The following is a 23357-nucleotide window of genomic DNA, read 5'->3' on the forward strand; positions in this document are numbered from 1 at the left end:
CGGAGAACACATTTTGTGTTTGATTCTCGATTAAATAGATATTCAGTGTAGGGTACAGAGCAGCGGGGAGGTGTGCTCTGATCGTGGTACTCTAAGTATGATCCGAGCAACTGTGTTTTGAACTTTTTGAAGTTTCTGGAGCAGATATTGAGATGAACCAGACATAATTGACTTACAATAGTCCAGTCATGAAAGTACTAATGAACACACAAGTGTTTTAGTGGCATCAACTGAAAGATATTTGCGAATTGAGCTGATACGTCTCAGCTCAAGATATGCAGCCTTGCATATGTTCATGACATGTTGGTGCAGTGTGAAAGCACTGTCCAGAGTAACACCTAGGTTTCGTACTGATTGTGTGAATTTAATATTGGCGTTGCTGATATGTATTGTTTGAGGTAAAGGATGTGAATGAGAAAGTCTTTGTGTTGTGATCAGAATGGCCTCAGTTTTATCATCATTTACCTGCAGTTTGTTACTAGTCATCCATGGTTTCACATCAGAAATGCACCTCCCTACACCTTGGATGGTAGCATCAACTTAAGTTGGATGGCTAGATTTGTATATTTTTGTGTCTTCAGCGTACAGTTGGTGAGCCACTGGATGACGATCTATGACACTTGAGAGCGACTGAGTGTACAGAATGAAGAGAACAGGTCCAAGAACAAACTCCTGTGGAACACCACAACATAGATCCACTGGGAGAAGTGTATTCCATTTGCAGATATAAGTTGTGTCCTGTTGACCAAATAGGACTTGAACCACAGTTAGGCTGTATCATAAATGCCAAATACATGCTGGAGACGGTGAAGTAACATAGCATGGTCTATTGTGTCAAATGTTGCATACAAATCATGGAGGGTGAGGACTGTAATCTTTCCGCTATCCAACGCAGAAAGAATGTTATTAACTACTTTTAGAAGAGTAGTTTCAGTGATGTGGCAAGGGTGATATGCAGATTGTACATTGCTAAAAAGAACTGTTTGAATTGATATGAGATACAAGCTGGGATAGAACAACCATTTATAATATTTTTGATATGAATGGGAGATTAGAAACTGGGTGGTAGATCTCAAAATCGTTAAAGTCTAGTGTTAATTTCTTCAGCAGAGGCTTTACAATGGCAGTTTTGAAAAATGATGGGAAAACCCGGATGAGAGAGAGGTATTCAAAACATCAGTTAGGGAAGGCAATACTGGATCTAAGCACTCAAGCAGCAGTGATGTTGGAATTGGATCATGTTCACATGACTTTGGTGCACTCTTCATCACGATTGTACGTACGAAAACCATAGAGACATATTCAAATGCTGCTAATGGTTGCAGTTCAAAATCTGTATCCCAACTGTATGGTGACGACGAGTCAATTGAAATTGTGGTGTCAAGCTTATCTCTAATGGTTTGTACTTTGTCACGTAAGACATTTGCAAGCATGTCTGGAAGGTCGACTGGAGAGAAGATAGTTGGAAGTGGTGTACATTTGTTCCTTGACATTAGCTTGCTAGTAATCTCGAAGAGCTCTTTCCAGCTGAAATTTTCCATCATCTTAGTAGTGTAGTGGGCTGATTTCCTGCATGGACTATATTTGTGACATTCTTCTTAGATGTTTCATAGATTTGCTTATGAATAGTGAGTCTGGTGGAAAGCCAAAGCCTCTCAGCTTTACGGCGGTCTCTTTAAGCAGTGCGAAGCTGGTCCATAACACTTCTATACCATGGAGAACACTTTTGAATTGATACTCTGCACTTGGTAGCTGGTACATCTTTGTCAAGCAATGAACGCAGGCAGTTATCGAGTTGTACTGCGGTATGAGGTAAGCAAGTTGTTAAGTTAGCTTGGATGTGGTGCCTTAGTTTGGTTCTATTTATCATACGGATGTTTCTCTTAGTAGTAGATAAAGGTGGATGGTTAGGGACTGATACGTCAAGATGGCATATAATGCAAAGGTGATCTGATGCAAGGTCATGGGAGGACCGTAGAATGTTATCATCAGTTCTGTGAAGAATCCAGTCTAAAATGTGACCGTTTTATGGGTGGGTTGGTTAACTGACTGTTTCAGGTTGAAAAAATTAATGGAATCTATGACTTTTGATTAGTTGGGTTTCCAGGAAAGTCAAAGTGAAAGTTGAAATCTCCAAGAATAACCAGGTTGCCATCTATCCAGAAGATTCGGAAACTGCTCCAAAAAGATAGGGTCAGCCAGCTTGTTTTTTCTACATGGAGGCGGGCGGTATAGGCAGAAAAAATGGACTGGCCTTTGCTCCAGTGTGAGTGTGGTTTGAAATTGAATGTTGTGGTGTGGCTAAGACGTTTTATCATGGTGTTCTTTGTGATGACAGAAATTCCACCTCCGCAAGAATTACGGGTGAACGACTTGATGGAGTAAACAGTTGCTGTTAGATCCGCATTACGTAAACAAGAAAACTGAAAACGTTGATATTTTTATAATAGCAAAGGACTGTAGTACATCCGAAACAATTCGTGATTTAAAATACTTAAATCAGAAACTTATTATCATTGGTCCTATTCACTTCCCTCACGAAAAGTTTTGTATGCAGTTTGTGCAGGATATGGTCTAAGTTATTTTAATGAAGATAATCTTTGAATATTTTAAACCCAAAAAATATTATTAATGTTAGGCTACGCATCTTGGTTCCTCTTCGTTATTAATAAGTAGCTGGGGGAAAAAACAGCAGGTTTAGTAAATTTATCAAAAAATATATATATCTAAGTCAAATAGAAAACATTTAAGCTGAACTTATAATGGTGAGAACCAGATCCCAAAATAATTCGAAATGTTATATCACAAAACCGAAAAGAATATAATATTATGGATGATTTCCAATATTCTTGAATGTCTTGATGAACCAATAATCTCGAATCAGCTGAGGTATCAATAGCTCTGGTGTGTTATACTGATATTACGGAATTGTGAATCATCTTTAGATATGTTTATAAAATAATTTCAATGTAATTCGTTTGAAACTATGAATTAATTTTGTTTAATTCATTGGGTTGTAATATTCTGTAAATGCATTTAAAAGGTTGCTCTAAGGTGAAATAAACAACTAGCGTAGGTTAGAATAAATCGCATACAGTAATTGTGGTTGTGTGAATAACCTTGGGAAATGAGAGTAGCATTTGCTAGTACACGCTCGCTCTAGCGTTTGATGTGGCTTTTAGAGATTTCAAGGTCAGAAAAGGACTGTCTCTTTTCACGGTAAGTTTCAGTTATGTTGAAATGATAAAATATATTTGTCGAGAAATTATGGACGTAATCGTGAGTCAGAGATGGTGTTTCTGAAATGCCTATGAATTTGCATTAATTTCAGATTAGTGTTTTAATCCAACATCCCAACGGGCACTTTGTGATTCAAAATATTCCTTCCATATTATCTCAAATTATGTATGAAAACAACAGTAAAGGATTCCACATTCTGCACCAGTTTACCTCCTACTATAAAAACTGATATTACTTGACGTAAGACCCAATAAGATAACCTGGATGAGGATCTTCTGAAATGTAAATATATTAAAAAGTTCTCTTCTCTGAATTTCTAAATAAGGTTAGTCTTTGAACACAAATCTTTTCTTATCAAATGACGAAAGTTCCCAAGGCCATAACTTTATCCCAAATCACAGAAAAATGTGAAGCACACACTATATATTAAACGTGTATAACAGTTAACTAGTATAAATAGTCTAGTAAAAGCAGTACAAATTGAAATAAGACTTTACTTGATCTTCAAATAAACAATATGACGATTATCAGCAAATGCGAAATAGGTTTTCGAACTAATTAAACATCCAGCATTACAATGTCAATGATACGAGAAAATGTCCCGGCTCCTTTATTTAAATAATTAGAGAAAGTATTTTCATATCGTTTTCTATCTCTTTTATCTTTGTCAGCGTCTAGTTCTTGCAGTGTTAAGGAACGATTGCTCAGATTATTTTCATCACATTGGGTATAAAACTAACTACAACACGAAACAGATTCCCGGATGGAGGTCAAGAGTTCAACCTCCCAGAAAAAATGGAAGCATGCTACATGATCACATCGACCAGCTGTGATCTTGACTCAACTAAATCCTTCTTACCGTGAAAAAGAATTAAACAAATAAAAAGTAGCTTACCAAAACTGTCACTGATTGTGAAACAAGGTCATCGAAAATATCAATGCATCATTTACTAGGGTTTACGTCGAAAAGTAAGAAACTTAAACTAATCAGTCAGAACTTTCCTCTATTCTGAACAATATTAAATTCAGTAAACAAAATTACATTACAGTAGAATGCAATGGGAAAAAAATTGAATCAAACAGACAAACAATTATATTAAATTATATATATAAATAACAGTTCATTGTAACTTGTCAATAATTATAATGGTTTAGCTATTGAATCTATATTACAATGTCCTCTAAAGTTAGTTTCATCCCTTGTTACATGCCAAGCTATGTCTGTTCTCTTTAAGTTCATACGATTGTAATATAATATGTCATAAGATTACAATTTCCTCGAAATCTTTATCATCGTTTATATTAAACATTAGCACCACTATTTTTGAAAGAACTTGGAGGTTGTTGGGTTACAAGTGATTGCATCCGTACAATTCATTGTCATTCCCAATGCAAATATTTAACAAATTCACTGCCGCATGTGGTGGGGGGGCCGAGTGGCCGAGTGGTCTGAAGCTCTCTCTGTTACGGATCACTTCCATCTCACCTCTGTCTGCGTGTGTTCGAGTCTCGGATTCGGCTAATGTGGGTATGTGAGAAAGCTTGCCAGTAGCTTCTCGTGGATCGGTGATTCTGGTGTTTTCCCGGGTTCTTCCTCCACCATTAATACTGGCCGCTATCCTCCACCATTCATACTGGCCGCTATGTATAGCCTACCGTGTGCTGGAAAATGACGTTAAATCCTACACAAAACTGCTACATGGATTCATATAAATGTAGCTATGTACTAATATTCAAGTTAGATAACCCATTTTAAAAATTGCATTGTACTCTGTTAGTAAATCAAATTTGTCCTTGAAATTAAATAAGTTCCAATTATGTTTAATTCATCTTCGTGCATGTTCGTCTTATTCATGTAGTCATTTTGTGGAGTTTTTATTCGATAAAAACAGTTTTACAATGACTTGAAACACAGTTAAGTGTACAATTTTAATACAATAGAAAAACAAATATACTAGGAAAAAGTAGAAATCTTGAGTATTTTGTGTTCCAGATGACAAATATAGTAGTTTGCCACTTTGACACGAGATACTCACTTGTCTATCATCGGAACCAAAGTCGCCACTATACGCCAAATTTTTCACATTAACTGTAGTGACAAACTACGTTTAGATCGAACGTCTCGCATTTTGCACCTAAAGCTTCTGATTATAGTTTTATTTTGCTCTGTTCTTAGTGAGATTTTAGAAGGATAGAGCATTCATTATACTAAAGATATTGTAGATGTTTATTATTTGAAATAGACAGCTCAAGCTTTATTCTTTTCGTCCAGGCAGAGATATGTATATTAGTGATGTGCCAAGTTCAGCACGAACAGAACGAACAACTGCGTTCATTAACTATTATAGATGCTTATATATTTCAGGTACCGATATCAATTCATGTAAAGAATAATAATTTAAAATAGGAAGACTTTCTTGATATTTTCAAATTGTATCGATATTATAACATATCTGTCTCCTGAATAATCAGTGTAAACCGAGTTTTGTACAGGGCAACACGCTGCGTTGGCGAAGAAAGTGGTGATGGAGGATTCAAAATACGTCCCAAGAATACCATTACTCGTACAGAATACTTCCAGATAATATTGTACATATGATCGAACAGCAATCAGCACGACCGTATCTAAATAAATTCGAATATTCTATTCAATTTTCGATAGGGAAAATAATCGGCTGGGATTTAAAGATAGATGACTGGTATTTATGCATCTCAGAATTATGTTGCAATAAAAAGAAGAAGACAGGGCTGTGAAAAACGTGAGATTCTGTTCCAGCACACAGAATAATGTTCAGTACGAATTTAATGTTGAATATAGCATTGGAACAAATGACTCCGGAATGAAGTGAATATATTTTATATTATATTATATTATATTATATTATATTATATTATATTATATTATATTATATTATATTATATTATTTTATATTATATTATATTATATTATATTATATTATATTATATTATATTATATTATATTATATTGCATATTGAATTGTTCTTGTAATTGAATCATCAACCCGCGTCTTGTCTATTTCCAATGATTTTCTTTTAATTCTAAATTTTGCGTGGGAAAACGCTTACCGTTTATCCATCGTAAGGTTTCCTTTCGAAAAATGTCTTTGCTCCCTGAAAATCCAGGAATAGATGTCTTTAATTTCAACATATACAAAGAACTGACCTCGTTTGGACTAATGTTTAATCTTTCAAGCGTACTCAACCTTCTATGCGATATTTTAAAGTCAGCCATCTAAAGTTTAGTCATTTTGTAATTGTGCATGGTAGTGAGAAACATCATTACCAGTCTTTCTATTCTACCGCACCATATTTAAAATTCCACTTCATTCAAGAAGCTGGTATTTCATTGTTTCCAAGAAATGTTTTATAAGCCCCTCTACATCACATTTCATTTTAGTAATAGTAATAATAATCAATATTTGTTTCATAAACTCCTCTACATCATTTTACATTTTTAATAACAGTAATGCACATGAATATTTATGATATATTATTGTACATTAGAACATAATTCATTCTGAGTTTACTTTTTTATGACTTTATCGGGGAGCATTTGCTTATAATATATAATAAATTAATCTGGCTTCAACCTTAGTTATAAATTTATCAAACTCTATCCATGAATCACCACTATTAACAACATCTTTCTCAAGTCTAATGTCTGTCTGAAACTAGCTTTAGTAATATATACTTTGTCGGCCTATTGCAAAAAGTTGATTATGTAATATCATTGTATCTAAAAAAATCCATGTTGTGACCAAAGTAGTGTTAGTTCTAAATATGTCTATATGACTGAAATTGTTTTGTATAGAGGTAATACAATCACTCGGAAATAAATAAAAAATGGCTAATTTTTCATACTGAAAATTGTATCAGAATTTCTTTGACACTCCTTTGACACCATTCTTCTAAGACATTTTAGTTTCAAAACATTAACAAACTTAATTATATTCAATCATATTTTATCCCCCTCATGATATCACCTCATGGAAATATTTTATTCAGTTCATAGATCCATTCCATTAAAAGTTCTGAAAGAGCGTATTTAGTTCTCTAAAGGAACGGTATTGTTTGATTTGGAAATGGTAACATGAGATTATCAAATCCAGAGATTGCTAAACGTATGTTCGGAGTACACAGTAGGACAAACAAATTAGACCCTGGTCTGCACAGACATGTAGCATAATGTTCCACCGAGTCACATTATCCTGACACCAGGCCGACCAGAACTAACACTAACCTCTTAATGCTGAGCGCCTAGCGAGGAAGCTGTTTGTACCATTTTTGAAAGTCTTTGGTATGAGTTGGCCGGGGTTGGAACCCCCGACCTCCCGCTTCCGAGGCGGACGTTCTAACCACTATGCCGCCAGAGCGGTCGCAGGTGGATACGTAAGTATGTAGATACGGATATACTTGGATCAATAGGTACGTGCATACGTCAGTGGATACGTCAGTGGAGCTATTTCCTCTTGAGCTTTCAAGCTTTGTTCCCTTCTATCACTGAAATGTGTGAGTCGACTTTTCCGATATCCGGTCCCTTACGTTTTACGAGAGAATTTCTTCCAAATTCAGTCTCGGAGTCTCCTATATTCTTTCACTCTTTCAGTACAAAATGCAGTCTGATTAGATGTTTCGGTGGGGCAATTTAAACCCATGCAATTTCGTGTGGGTACCACGCCCCTTATTTAGCCTAACCAATCAGTATTATATATATATATATATATATATATATATATATATATATATATATATATATATATATATATATATATATATATATATATATATATATACATACATACATACATACATATATACATATACATGTGTGTGTGTGTTTGGAAGGCAGCACATTTAAAGTTCTTTGAAGGTATTAGATGAGCCCTAAGGTGGGGCTGGTTCCGAATATGTGGTGCATCTACTAAATATTTTACTAAACCATGGCTTGCACATTGCACCAATCCGTCAACTCCTCTTGCATGTCTTGCCTTATAAGCTCCATTAACAATTGAGTCCAACTGCGAACTGCATAGCCCTAACCTGCCATCTCATAATTCGCCATCCGATCTGGTTCTGTGCAGTTTGTTCGGATTACTCAGTAGAACAAACAAATTGACCTGGTCTGCCAGTGTGTTATGCTTGGACAGATATCGGTCTGTGTTGTTTACAAATGGACTTGACATATAATGGGTATATACGGTATAGAATTTCTAGACAGGTTCTCTGTTCTAAAGGTTTTATCTGCTCGTGTGGTAAAATACATAAATAGTCTAAACGTACACATATACGCCACCTCCACCTGTAATGTATTTCTGTGTTGCATTGCATGTAGTGTCGTATTTCTTTACAAGGAGCCGGGACTACAGATCAATCTTATATGCCGGACAGAAAGTCATTAGAATGTACACTATATATATATATATATATATATATATATATATATATATATATATATATATATATATATATATCAAACAGATAATTCCAAAATACTATCCATGCGATGCTATATGATTACGAATGGATGAGGATGCACAATATTCAACAGCCGAACTGACGGATCCGTCGACTTCTAACCTAATTGGGAAAGTTACAAACAAGGATTTGGAACCACCGATACAGAGTACTGCTCAGACTTGACAAAATTGATACGATGATATCATGTGAATCAATGGAACCTTGTGTAGATCTCTTTGCCAATGAATCTCAACCTAAAGAGTATGCCAAGTATTAAACATTTTCTGTCAGTGATAAGAACGCTTCGGTAGACTAGTGGTTAGAGCGTCCGCCTTGGATGCGAGAGGTTGTGGGTTTCATCCCCGGCCGAGTCATATCAAAGACTTATACGAATGATACTAACAACTGCATCGCTTGTCATTCAGCATTAAAAGGTTAGTGTTAGGACGGGTCAACCTGGTGTCATGATAATGTGACTGTGTGGGAAATCATGCTACATGTCTGAGACATAATCCCCCAGTGGTAGACATTACTATAAACTGTGACACTGCAGACATCGTAGCGAGATGACAACAGTGTTAAAGCTATGTTAAAATTCCAAATCACACACGCACACACAGACACACACACACACACACACACACACTGTCGGTGAAGAAAGCACAAGTTGCCAATGAAAAATCGGAATGTATGCTGGTAAAGGTGGAAACTCACAGGAAGCAGGGAGGGTGAACGGAAAATTGTATTAAGGGTCTAAAATTGAAATAAACCCTTGTAAAAAAAATAAAAAAATTAACAAAATTAAAAAAAAATAAACAACGTAAATAACGCTAAAATTAAACCTTCTAATCACCAGTGGAGGCTTCACTAATTGGGTTAGTTAATTTTCTTATTTTGCTGATTTCTATATACTGAAATATAAATGTGTACTCGTATGTTACGAAATTTATCTAACTCTGTGGTCGCACACTCTCTGCTGCTGTCAATATGTGAGTAATTAAATCAGTCTCTCAACCAAATATTTTTTCAAAACTTATACGATATTGTGATCGTGGATCATGTACCTTTATCGTGATAAATGCTATGTTCTGTTTTCATACCTGTATGTTCGTACATAGATCCGTCTTCTGTTGATCTGCCAAAAGATTTCTAAGTTATATTAAGAAGATATGAGTTAATGAAATAATTAACATGATCTATTTAGCAACCCATGCTAGATATAATGGATACGAATAGCCTTAACGTGCTCGAGTGCATGTTATATTATATCTTATCAGTGACTCATTGCATTTATTTTATTCGCAATACCAACGTTCTCCTCTATGTCATTTAGTTATGTGGCATCAACGTATCATGCTTTTCAATCTCTCCTTATTCCCCATAAAGTTAAGTGAACGATATTTATAGATTTCTGATTAAATTTGCATTGCCACCTTTGGAACTTTTGTCATATATATATATATATATATATATATATATATATATATATATATATATATATATATATATATATATATATATTGGGGGAAGTGAAATGACCTAGAGTAACCACCATAGTGAAGTTGGAGTGGACTGGAAGAAGCAGGATATGAAGTTGTACAAGGCAATGACTTCGATCTTACACTCGATTATATGATGAACAAATTATATAATCTAAACTATCTATCTATCTATCTATCTATCTATCTATCTATCTATATATATATATATATATATATATATATATATATATATATATATATATATATATATATATATATATATATATATATATGTACATATATATGTGTGTGTGTGTGTGTCTGTGTCTCTGTGTGTGTGTTTGTGATGAGAACCAAGAGCAAATGCCACAAACTGCAAGGTATGTAAGAAAACAAGTATTTACCTGTCTTTGAATATGCAAAAATAGCTCCACTGAGTTTAACCAGGGCGAAGTGATCAACCTGGGCCACCTGGTCGACCTGGTCCAGCTTGCGATCTCTAGGTCTGGTCTTTCGCTTATTGTCTTGTCGTGTATGTACTGCTATTAGCATCTCCAATTATATAATTAATATTTCAGACAAAACTCAAACACAAACCCCTAGTACTCATTCTGGGGAGATGAATGATTATAATATTTTCCTTCCTGCTGCAAGATTGTCGGTGATACATACATTAATACCTTGTTTATCACATATTCTACTTTACTGGAGTCAATGTTGTTAAAACTAACTTGACTTCTACTAATTCTATTTCGTGATAATACAAAGGTAGTCTCATAGACATCTTTATACTTCTCAATAATTGTAAAGGTTATTACCGGCAAGGAACCATAGCTTGTCGCTTATATCTCTATTATAATGTCAAGCTAATTTTCCAATAATTTCAATATTTTAATAAACTATACATTTCTGCATCAAAACGATGCTTATTCCATTTTATATATTTTACCTTCTTGCCTTTATTCACTTCTCTTACTCGCTTTGTTGCATCTTAATGTTGACCTATTAAGGAGTTTTGTAAATCCTAATTTACAAAGAACAAATTCACACTTTAGAACTCCCTGCAACAGTGTTGTAGTAAGAGCTGTTAGAACTCTTTCATCGTGCTTGCGACATTCAGCAACAAGTGATTCCTTTTGGTCAGATTAATTTCTTTAACAAATCTGCGACATATTTAGACTCATTGAATACCAATTTACATGTATTTTACTAAGTTTGACAAAGTTTGATACCCAGTTGTTCACAAAGCGAAGATTTAACTGTCAATTTTTGAAGAAGAAAAACGTATAGGTGAAACAGTTTTGAAAATGTTTCCATTAACAACATGCCTGATGTTACTTAGCTATTTAAAATGTATGGATGTTTCTACTTTTCTTTCTTTTCGAACAGAAATCCAACCTTTGTACCCATCTGCCTATTTACCACTGTTTCTTTCACTGTCTGTTTTCCTGTGTCTATGCTTCTCTTTCAGGTTCCAATTATCGACCTTGAGGAAGCACCAAGCTATGGAACGTACATCTAATTGAATTACACATTTGAATATAATTGTGTTAGCGACTTATGCGTCCTTTGTCGTCGATTGCCTCAAATCGTACTCATTTATTCGATTTCGTTATATTTTAATAGTTGTAGAAATATCTCTTTCGAATGTTCTTCATAAAGCTTTTGACTCAACAGCCTTGTTTGGGCTTTCTTCATTCTCACCGAGAGCATTGAACATTTTAGAAACTTTGATGACTTATGCAATGACGCCAAAGATAAAACAAATATAACCTAATATCGATAATGTCCTCTGGATTTGCAAAGAAAACGTCAACATACTTTCGTAAACTGAGGTCAGGTGCAAGACCATATCATATTGTTACTGGAAAAAAATTATTCATTCGTTCTATAAGAGGCAAAATCAGATGTATGTGTGCCGTGTCTAGTAATTCATCTGAGCTCAAATTATTTTTTCAAATTGATTAATGCATTTCGTTATATCAATTAAATGATTGTACAACATAATAAGGGAACTATTGTCGCGATTTTAAACGCGATTACATAACCTCTGAGATGCTATGTAACTTCAAAACACGAAACAGCGTTGAAAATCAACTAAGATAGAGACACCAGTAGGCTTTTGAGAGTAGGGAACTATAAAAAAAATGGAAATCCTGAGATCAAAAGTGTTAACAGCTTATACAAGAGAAATTTATGGAAAACAAATTGCGAACAGGTGCTAAACCTAAAAGTCTAGTCATTGTATATCTGATAAGGATTCAACAGCATGGGGTATTTTATTTTGGTCCATGAATAAAAATAATATATATTTGAACACTGACTGGTCTGATTTTTTATCTTTCCTTTTCACAGGTGATATATTTATATCCGATTTTATTTTTATATCGTAATCTTCCTTTGTCGAAATATTCGATTTTAATTATAATCCAATAAAGATACACGGCGGTTTCGCACACAGATTCAACATTTCCTTTTGCTTGCATTATTGTCCTATGGTTCTGGATCCATTCGATCAAGTAGGATACATTAGGACACGAGGACAAGTCTTATTTCTTTCTAAAAATCTTCCTTTCAGTGCGACTTAAGTTGAATATTTACAATAAATGCAAATACGATGAGACATTTCGTGCGCATTAGGCTTGATAACAAATGAACACAGCATATCAGAGATTCAGTCGCTTTTAAAACTGCCATATATATCCATTCACATTTTAATGAACGAATTTGTAAGCTGTCACTTAAAATCGAGCCGAGGAACTATTCAGGGTGTTTTATGCAAAATATATCTTACCTTGAAACAATTCTATTTTACGTATCAATCACTTATCATGACTATCACTTCAAAAGACCGAAATGCGTGTTTGTAAAAGTGTGTGTGTGTGTGTGATTTGGATTTTTAACGTAGCGTTAAAAATAAATCAGTGATATCGCTACAATGTCTGCAGTGTGGCAATTTATAGTGATCCCTTGCACTGGAGCATCATGTCGCAGACATGTAACAGGACACCAGACAGACCAGTCGTAACGCTAAACTGTTAATGCTGAGCGTCAAGTGAGGCAGCTATTAGTACCATTTTTGCAAGTCTTTGGTATGACTGAGCCGGGGATAGAACCCACGACCTCCCGCATCCGACGCGGACACTATAACCACCAGGCCACCGGAGCGGTGTGTTTTCAAAAAGCATCAGAATAAGTAGTAGCACTGGAAGTAGTTGCAGGAGTACATATAATATAAGTATTACTAGTATGTGTCATTTAATGGTGATAATAGTATCGCACTGATGATGTTTATGATTCCGCTTTTTTCTGTACATTTTAAATATTTCTAAAGACAACAACGCGTATACATGCATAGCAATATTTGTGTGTGATGTACTAGGATAAACGTGAACAAATTAAAATATAAAATGTTATGCTAGGCTATTGATAATATACTACATTATCCGATAATAATATATTGTAGCGCAACGTACCGTAATATATTGTATCATAACGTATCGTATCATACCATACCATACCACTCCACACCATATACTAAAATACAGTACCATCAATTACACAATATAAACAAAGAAATAGCTTTTCATAAAGTCAACATAACATTGAGAGAACTGAAGTCATGCACAGAAATAAAGAAGAAAAATATAAACAACAATTAACTATTATTAAATCTTATGAAGTGCACATTGAAATTAATGACCAAAGTTGAAAACAAAATAATTTATTTACAGAAATGGATAGGGAGTTAATCAAGAAAACCTGACATTTGCTCACACATGATTGATCAAGAGAAATAAAAAAGAGTAATTCTCAGCTGTAACAAGGAGAAATACATTTGACTAGGAAGTAGCATAAATACATACATACATAAAATACATACATACATACATACATACCTACATACATTCATACATAGACACATACATACAAACATACATACATACATACATACATACATACATACATAGACACATACATACATACATACATACATACATAAATACATAGACACATACATAGACACATACATACATACATATATACATACATACATACATACATACATAGACACATACATACAAAGATACATACATACATACATACATACATACATACATACATACATACATACATACATACATACATACATGCATGCATGCATGCATACATACATACATACATACATACATACATACATACATACATACATACATACGCTGTATTCTAGCAGAAATAAGAGAAAACTATGGCAAATTGGACAAAGTCATTCAAGCGAGAGTTATCGAGCAGTCTTGACATAAGGTCCCTTCGTTATATTCGTAGTTCTTTGCATGATATTGGTAGGCTCAGCTATCCAAGTTATCCTTCTGGTCGACTGGTGGAGAGGACATCGCGTTCTGATAGTGCTCCGGTGAAAGAAAAAAATAGCAGACGACATAAATGCAATATTTCATTTTCTAGAGGAGATGGTAACACTACGAAGTAATGGCATGTATGTCTAGGTATGGAAATGGAAAGCAGAGTAGAACAGACAGTTTCAGTTGCTTAAAGAGTCTGCAAGAAACTAATCAAGAAATTGGTCAGTCGAGTGACATGGATCAGTCAAGAGGTAATATATCAATCGGTGATTGCGGAATTAATAGTCAAGTGGAGAGAGTTGAAGCCAGCATTCCCATATTGCAATATGAAAAATTTATTGATCTGAAACAATTTGTGAAAGAAAAACTACACGTCTATTGTGCAATTATTATGGAAGAAATGAAGAGAATGAGGAAGGACATCGTTCGTTTGGATGAGATGATACAAAGTAAGGTTGAGAAAATTAAAAGACTCGAATAGAGCATTGACAAGGCAAGGGAGTTGGAAATGCATTTCGAATCTGACCTACATGCAATAGCAGATGTAATAAAGAGCCAGGCAATGATACTCTAAAAGCTACAAGTTGTAAGCGCGAAACAAACTGAGACAGTAAGTGCACAGATGCGTGGAATTCAGCTCCAGCTTAATAACTTTAAAAAGCTGTCTTGCTCCTATCCAAATATGACCAGATCTTCTTGCCCATCTTCAAATGCATCTGGTACACCAAATACAGTTCCAAATACAAGTGTAGATGATAGCCATCATCTAGAATCCCGAAATAGGATTATGTCAGATCAGCAAGAATATAAAAGTACCGGCTTAAGCGTTTCCAGACTACCAACATACAAGATTCGTACTGAAGGTTTGCTTCAATCTCAAGTAGCACAAACCCCTAACACTGCATCACCTACTGAAACATGTGAAGCAGATAAAGGAAGAACATTTAAAAAGAAAATTGTTGAGAAGGAAAATCACACTAATCAGAATAAATTATCGGATGCTAGAAATTCTCCACTGAAAAACAATGACATGAATGATGTGAATAATAATAATTTGAAACCAATCCAGGTACGAATCAGTACTATGCCATTCAATGGAATCAAGAGCAGTTCGAAAACAAAATCTGTGTTGTTATCTCGAATTAAAGCAGACTATGGCCCAGAAGAACTATATCATGTAATACGTAGACATTTATACAATCGAGGAGTAAAGATCACAAATATTAGGATTCTTTAAAAGTGGTCAAATAGGAATGGAGAAACTTTACCGTTCGTGTCACTGTTCCCGAAAATCTGCTTACCAAATCATTACAGCAGGGATTTTGGCCGGAATTTGTATTAGCCAGAGAATGGTATGAGAGATAAATGATCCCGTGTCCCTAAATTGCATGTCGGAAACCTTTTGTTTACTTTTTGAATCACTCCTCTAAACATAATGACTTGGAATGTGAAGGGTATTATGACAGGAACTCCCTATCTTTGTTCATTACTTCATATGGTAGATATCGTATGCATACAAGAGCATTGGCTATATCCAAAGCAACAGCAACGTTTTCAAAGCATTGACCGGAAATTTACTGCTTTTTCGAGACCGGATAACAGAATTGATACATGTCCATGGGAAAGAAAGCATCCCTCTGGATTTGGAGGAACTGCGATTTTTTATTGGAAATCATCACCGGTTCGTACTATGAATAACATCGGGAACGACAGAGTTATTGCAGTTGAAATTAGCCTGCGAGCTATCAAATTGTTTTTGTTCTGTGTGTGGTGTCCTTCCACAGACGCCTCATTAGATGATTATCAAGAAATAATGGAAACTGGTGAATATAGACAAAAGGTTTAGTGATTATCTGCGGTGACATTAATGCGGAGTTACATAGAAAAGTGATTCCAAAAAGTACAGATGGTAAAGTTTACATGCTTCAATCATTTCTTAAAAATAGGCATCTACTGTCAACATGTGATATTTTCCCTTCTGGAATACCAGGCTATACATATTGCTCATCAGACGGCAAACACTCGCCCTTGATTGACTACATTTTGATATTCTCCTCCAAAATAGATTTATTCCATAGTGCCAATATTGAAGATGACCATCATCTCAATCTATCTGATCATTTACCTGCACGAGCAAAGTTCTTAGTTCCAGACGAACTCCTGGAATCAACATTTTCCAGATATCCAGTTACAATCAACTGGCGCAAAGCTTCTTCAGAACAGCAGGAGCGGTACAGAAGTGAAACCAACGAGCACTTAAACTCAGTGGAGCTATTTTTGCACAACATTTCAGATGTACAAAGCGCCATAGTTACTGTTGCGACTGTTTTACGCAATACAGCTGACAAAACTCTTCCCAAGAAAACTTTCCTGCCACACTTAAAACCTTACGGAAATTAATTCATGTGGCTAAACTACATAAAGAGAAGAGAGGATACAAGCGTTATGGATAAAAGAAGAACGGCCACGTGGTACACAATTTAAAACTTATGCAGGATATAAAAATGCGAGAAAAAATTCAGAAACCAATTAAACAAGACAAAAGACCAGTACGAACAGGAACAATTCAATGCGCTGGAAACACTGCAGAACTGGATGTAGGGAAATTCTACAGAATAATATGACTGCATAAGATGGGACAGAGACAAGATACTTCTGAACTAGAAGTGGAAGGAGAAATAATACGGTACCCTGATTTGATTCGTGACGCATGGCGCCAGCATTTAAAAATTGTAGGTACTAAAATGCCAGATATTCATTTTAACGAATTGTTTGCAGCTGAAATTAGAAACAAAATGAAGAATATTTTGGATTCAGATATTGATGACGGAGCAGATACGGATATGTGTGAAACCATATTACAGAAAGACATTGAAGAGGCTGTACGAGAGCTGAAGAAAAATAAATCAGGTGGACATAATAAAATATATGCAGAGCTTTTAATGCTTGCCTGTCAATCGATTAGTTTTATTTTGTGCAAAGTGTATAATAGCATTATTTCCTTGGAAACGTATCCTGACTACTTCAAAACTGTAAATGTTATACCTGTCTTTAATGGTGGGAAAAAAGACAGTATAGATATGAATTACTATAGAGATATCTGAATCGTTCCTGTTTTTCAAAAAGTATTTGAAATAATGTTGTTGAAAAGACTAATTCTTTTTAGTGAAAGGGTCAATTTCCCTCATCTATTACAACAGGGATTTCGAAGCGAATGTAGTGGCATCACTTCAGCCTTTATTATAAAAGAGGGAATAGCCCATTATTTACAAGGTCAGTCAAAAGTTTATGCTGCATTCCTGGACTATGCGAAGGCGTTTAATACGGTATGGCATGATGACCTCTTTTATAAGCTATTCTATCTCGGAGTTAAAAGAAAAGTGTGGAGATTGATTAAAACTTCTTATCGAGAAGTTAAGGCCCTTGTTCTGCTCAACGGGCATCATTCGAAACCATACTCAGTCAATCAAGGGGTAAGACAAGGAAGAACGCTATCAGCATGGCTATTCATAGTCATGATAAATGACCTAATATCCTTGCTCGAGTCAACAAAATCTGGAATACAAGTTGGTACCTTAAGCATCCCTTCTGTTTTACTAGCGGATGACACGTCCTTGCTATCTTCATCATTTAATGGTATGTGTGTTTTACTTCGCAACCTCCATGACTATGCATCGAAGTGGAGACTCCGGTATAATGCTTATAAAAGCAATATTGTCAAATTTAAGAAGAAAAACATCTTGCAAAAATATAAGTTCATGCTCGGAGATGAAAGGACAAATATAGTCTCTTTTAGAACCTATGATGGGGTTACTATCTCCACATATCTTTCTAACACTGCTGCAGTGAAAAATGCTTGTGATAAAGGAAGATCTGTATTTTATTCCCTTGTTGGGACTGGCATTGGAAAGAACGATATGAATCCAATTAATAGTACTAAAATATGGTCAAAAATAGTACTACCTGCAATGACATATGGCTGCGAATTATGGTCCAACTTGAGCCATGTCACAGGTATATGATCTAGAAGTATGTCAAAGAAAAGCTGCAAGAAGAATTATAGGGCTTGATCAGCGCTCTTCTACAGAAACAACAATTAGCAGTCTTGGACTGTGGTCAGTTGAGGGATATGTAGAGAAAATAAAATTAGGTTTCTTCAAGAAAATCTGCAGAGCTAATGGTTCACTAGCATGGAAAATTATATTCAACAGAAGAATTGTTGACTTCCATGATACACGAGAGCGAGAGCGTAGGTTTTGTTAAAGATATATATCGTGTTCTTTTGAAATACCAGCTTGGCGGTTTTTTCCACCTATACGTAAACACCCTATATTCTGTCCCAAAACCAGTCTGGAGGAGGAATATTGAAACGTCAGTTCACTGCTGCGAACAATCATTATTGAAATGAGACCTGAACTTTTACATTATGCAAGTGTCCATACTAGTAGTCTTCAACCACTCGCTGTCTGGAAGCTTGGTAAATGATTTCCTAATAAAACTTGGACTTTCGCTAACATTGCCTATTTAACTATGTTTTCAATTTCAACAGCGAATGAATATAACTGTAAACTCTGCAAGAGATTGAGTACAGACAGAGCCAAGCATATGGTACTATACTGCCAAGCCCTAAACGACGAATGTAATACTATGTTTGAAAAACTAATAGATGCAATATACATTCTTCACTGGCACTGGCTTTTTGGACAGGACAATGACTCATTACTTCACATCCTTTTGGGCAAGAGAGTGGACATCTTTGATTCTATGGATGATCAACCATGGCAGGCATTCATGTGTGTGGTGTCTGATTGAATAGACACAATGTACATAAGAACAAATGAACTTGAAAACGATATATGATACTATGCTTGTTCAGTAAATTAGGGAAATGGATCTTATAAATTATATGCATGTGTTCTAAGTGAGAGAGAACATGATAATCCATTTAAATCGTTACAGTCCAATGTAAATAAGTCCAATTCCTTTATTTCCTCTCTTAATCTATGTTGCAATGAGTTCTCGTACTGATATGTTTAGATATTGCGTTTTCTTTACGTTTCTGGATATTGTTATGTATATCTGTTTATGTATATATAGGTATATATGTATGTATATGCACATATGTTTATATTTGTGTATGTGTGCATATGTGTATGTATATGTGTGCATGTGTGTATATGTGTATGTATATGTGTGTATGTATATGTGTGTATGCATGTATATATGTATGAATATATGCATATGAGTGTATATATATGTGTGTGTATATGTGTTTTTATGTATATATGTGTGTATATGTGTGTATGTATTCATATGTAAGTATGCATATGTATATATATAGTGTACTGTAAGTCCAATAATGTCAAGCTATGTTCCTATCTTTTCTGTATTAACGAAAAATTACCTGAATGAAATCTCTTCTGAAGAGGAAATAAAGAAAGTCTGTCAGTCATGCATACATACATACATACATACATACATACATACATACATACATACATACATACATATACATACATACATACATACATGCATGCATACATACATTTTTCAATCACTAAGACTTGTTGATAATAACGTGAATAATTTGGTGTATGCTAATGTCTCTGTGTGAAATTGTATTATATAATCATGTAATTTTGTGTTTGACACGTGTATATTTGTTGTGATGATATTAAGAAGGTTAGCAATCGTTGTTGCGGCTGAAAGACACATTGTTAGGTCTGCTGGTGTCATCGCTAGCGAAGTTGTTATTGTTAATAAGAATACACCATTTCCAGCAATAACACTAAACGCCGAATATACAATTATATCAACAACTATACGTCTGCGATATATTTTTTTAAAAATTTTAGTGTATATTCGTCAAGGATATTTTTTAGTTTGTTTGCCATTCACGTGCTTGATTTTATCTGTAATGTTGCGCTGGACATTGAACGTTCATCGTAATGTTCATTTTATTTTAATTAGGTGGGAATTTGGTGATTACTTCAAGAAACAATTAGTAAATAAAGCCCTGTTTCTTTTTTCTTCGGGTTCCACAGTAAATGTTTCCTCGTCGTTTTGCTCCAACATCAATAACATAAATCCATGCGATCCAACTGTGCAATCAGGAGTGGATAACGCCGTGAAGTTGTTGTAGATATTGTAAATGTTGGAAGACCAAGTTCTGAGAGCCTGTATATATCGGTATCATCATAGATTTAATAAGTGGTGATCATAGTGCTTGTCCAGAAGCTACTGTATACACTGAATTGTCGGTAATTGTTTATGTCGGAGAGTTTAATATCAATGGCTGGTGGACTTCCAAAAATTCATTAACGGATCTATTTATGTTTCCACGAAAACTGATAAACAATTGTGTATGACTAGAATAATCAGTTCTAATTGAGGTTATTTCATTATTAACTGAAAGTAACGAGTTCATCATTGGAAGGTTGAATTTCTCCGACTGATTCTGGTTCTGCAAGATCAGTAATTTTATCATTAGACATATTGAGAGAACAAGTCATTGTATGACTGGAATTTTGTACTCGAGGAAGAATATTGTCTAATAGCCTGGACATAATAACACCGGGTTTAATTTGTCCATTATTATCAAACACACCAATGCTATTTTCAGTTACTCCATTAATTCTAACGATAATATGTTTCAAAGAAAGATTGTTTGTTTTTAATTTTCCTTGCTTAATTTGAAATACAACCACTTCGTTTCGATTTACATTTGCAAGATTTAATAATTCAGATATTTCGTCACTGATCTGTTTATATATTTTTTCTTGAGTTATTTCGTCGTTTTTTGTTTTGCTTTTATTTAGAAGATCTTTCGTAAATAATCAACCATTATACTGTATATTTAAAACGATGCGTATATCTATATACTCGTGCACGACTTTATGAGGTGTTAATATTGATGGTGACACAACGTCGGGAAGAGAAATTACTTCATGGCCACACATTGGCGGATCGGTTATTGTTTGTTTTGGTCATGTTGAATAACAAATTGGTGTTTTTGTTGTATTTACGTAATTTAAAAATTATTTTGATGGAGCCAGTCCATACGAATCCAACAAACAATCCCACGTAAATCAGTTTTTATTCCATCCAATGACCTGAATTTGTATCGAAATTAATGATATCGGTTTGAATATTGTTTGTTTATTTTGGTATTCGATCGTGCATAAAAACACCTCTGAAATGTTTTATATTTCATTGTTTAGCAGCATCAAGTAAATCAAACTTTAACATTGGTAAGATTAACGAAGTGTTCTTGAAAATATCAGACCTTTACAGTATTGATAAACAGTTCCTGGTAATTTTGGACCCCTTCCCATTTTTATAAAACCTTTTCCTGTTTGTTTCTTTAATGTCAATCCAGCAACAGTTCAAAATGCACCTAATGCAGAAGCGTTTGCAACAGCTGAGGCTGCAGAGGCAATTAACGCTGGTATAGCTGCAAGAAGTGAAAATATACCACCAGTCCTGGTTGAATCCTTAATGGCGCTCACAGAAAGATTTCAGCACCTGTGTATAATTGTTTGGCATCATTACATGCCTAAGTTGAAGTTCTGGCAATGATAGTTTATTTTGACCACCTGGGATCTAATCTCGTTTTAGTGATATTTGTATTCCACAATTCTCTGCTTAATTTGATTGAAGCTTTTTAGTCGGATCAGTAGTCAGACTAACACTAACATAATGATATGCCATTTGTATAAGTAATACATTAATTTCGACTGAGATGTAACATGTTTTCTATTGCTGCCTCAAAGATTCTCATTCGTCCACCAGTATCTTCAAGTTTCATTGCTTTTTCTGAAGAAATAACTGCGATTGCTCTCTAATTAACACCGGCAACTGGGTTTACACGAGCTCGGAAATGAATATCAACGACAGATTGTTTAATAAATCTATATATTCTATTCAAACGCAATAGATCTGATACAGGTTTGTAAAATCTAACTGTGATATTTGTAAATCAGCATAAATATATTCATCATCAGTAGCTTTTCTTACAAGTACACCTGTATGGTTAGCTCCAAAGATAGCTTTTCAAACATTTCTACAAAGTAAACGAAAAATGTGGGATAGTGGAATTGCACATGAAATCTTCTATTCCCATCTTTTTTGACATTGATCTACGTGTAGCAAATCCAAAGTTGAACTACATTCAAACGCATACTCATATAGTTTGCACAAATATGCTGATTATCGTGAGTTAAAGATTTATATCTGTTTCTCAATATTTAAATAATCTTGTAAGCTAGGGATTGCTGTGAGCTATAATTTTGTGAATTTTATGCAATCGTAATCGAACATGTGGTAGTGTATGTAAGTAGATCCGGTAACATGGTATATACTATCATGAATATGTTAATTATGGCCTGTCGCTGTGAAGCGAGGGTGATGTTCTATTGGATTAGTTGAGAATGTATGCAGTGTGGATAGCTAGTATGCTTCTGAGTAACGTAAGTGAGTGAATTTTATGTACATGTCGGAAGTGGTACACAGAGATTTAGCGGTAATTTTTCCTTTAAAGAACATCTTTCTGGAGAGACGGGACAGTCCGAAGACGGAAGTCTAAAGGAAAAGGAGTGACAAGTTCAGGATAAAGGACTAAGAAGTCCAGGAACGGGTGAAGCATGGAGAATAGGAAGGCTCGATAAAACAGAAAGACGTTGATACACGATCAAAGGGAGAAATGTGATGCAATCAGTTGGACATTGCGGTCTTTTCACCACTCGTTATGATGATGAAACAAATCCAAATTAGACACTGTTATTAAATTATGTTGATA

Source organism: Sinohyriopsis cumingii, unplaced genomic scaffold, assembly GCF_028554795.1.
Source record: "Sinohyriopsis cumingii isolate HCF-2022 unplaced genomic scaffold, ASM2855479v2 utg002285l, whole genome shotgun sequence".
Taxonomy (NCBI): domain Eukaryota; kingdom Metazoa; phylum Mollusca; class Bivalvia; order Unionida; family Unionidae; genus Sinohyriopsis; species Sinohyriopsis cumingii.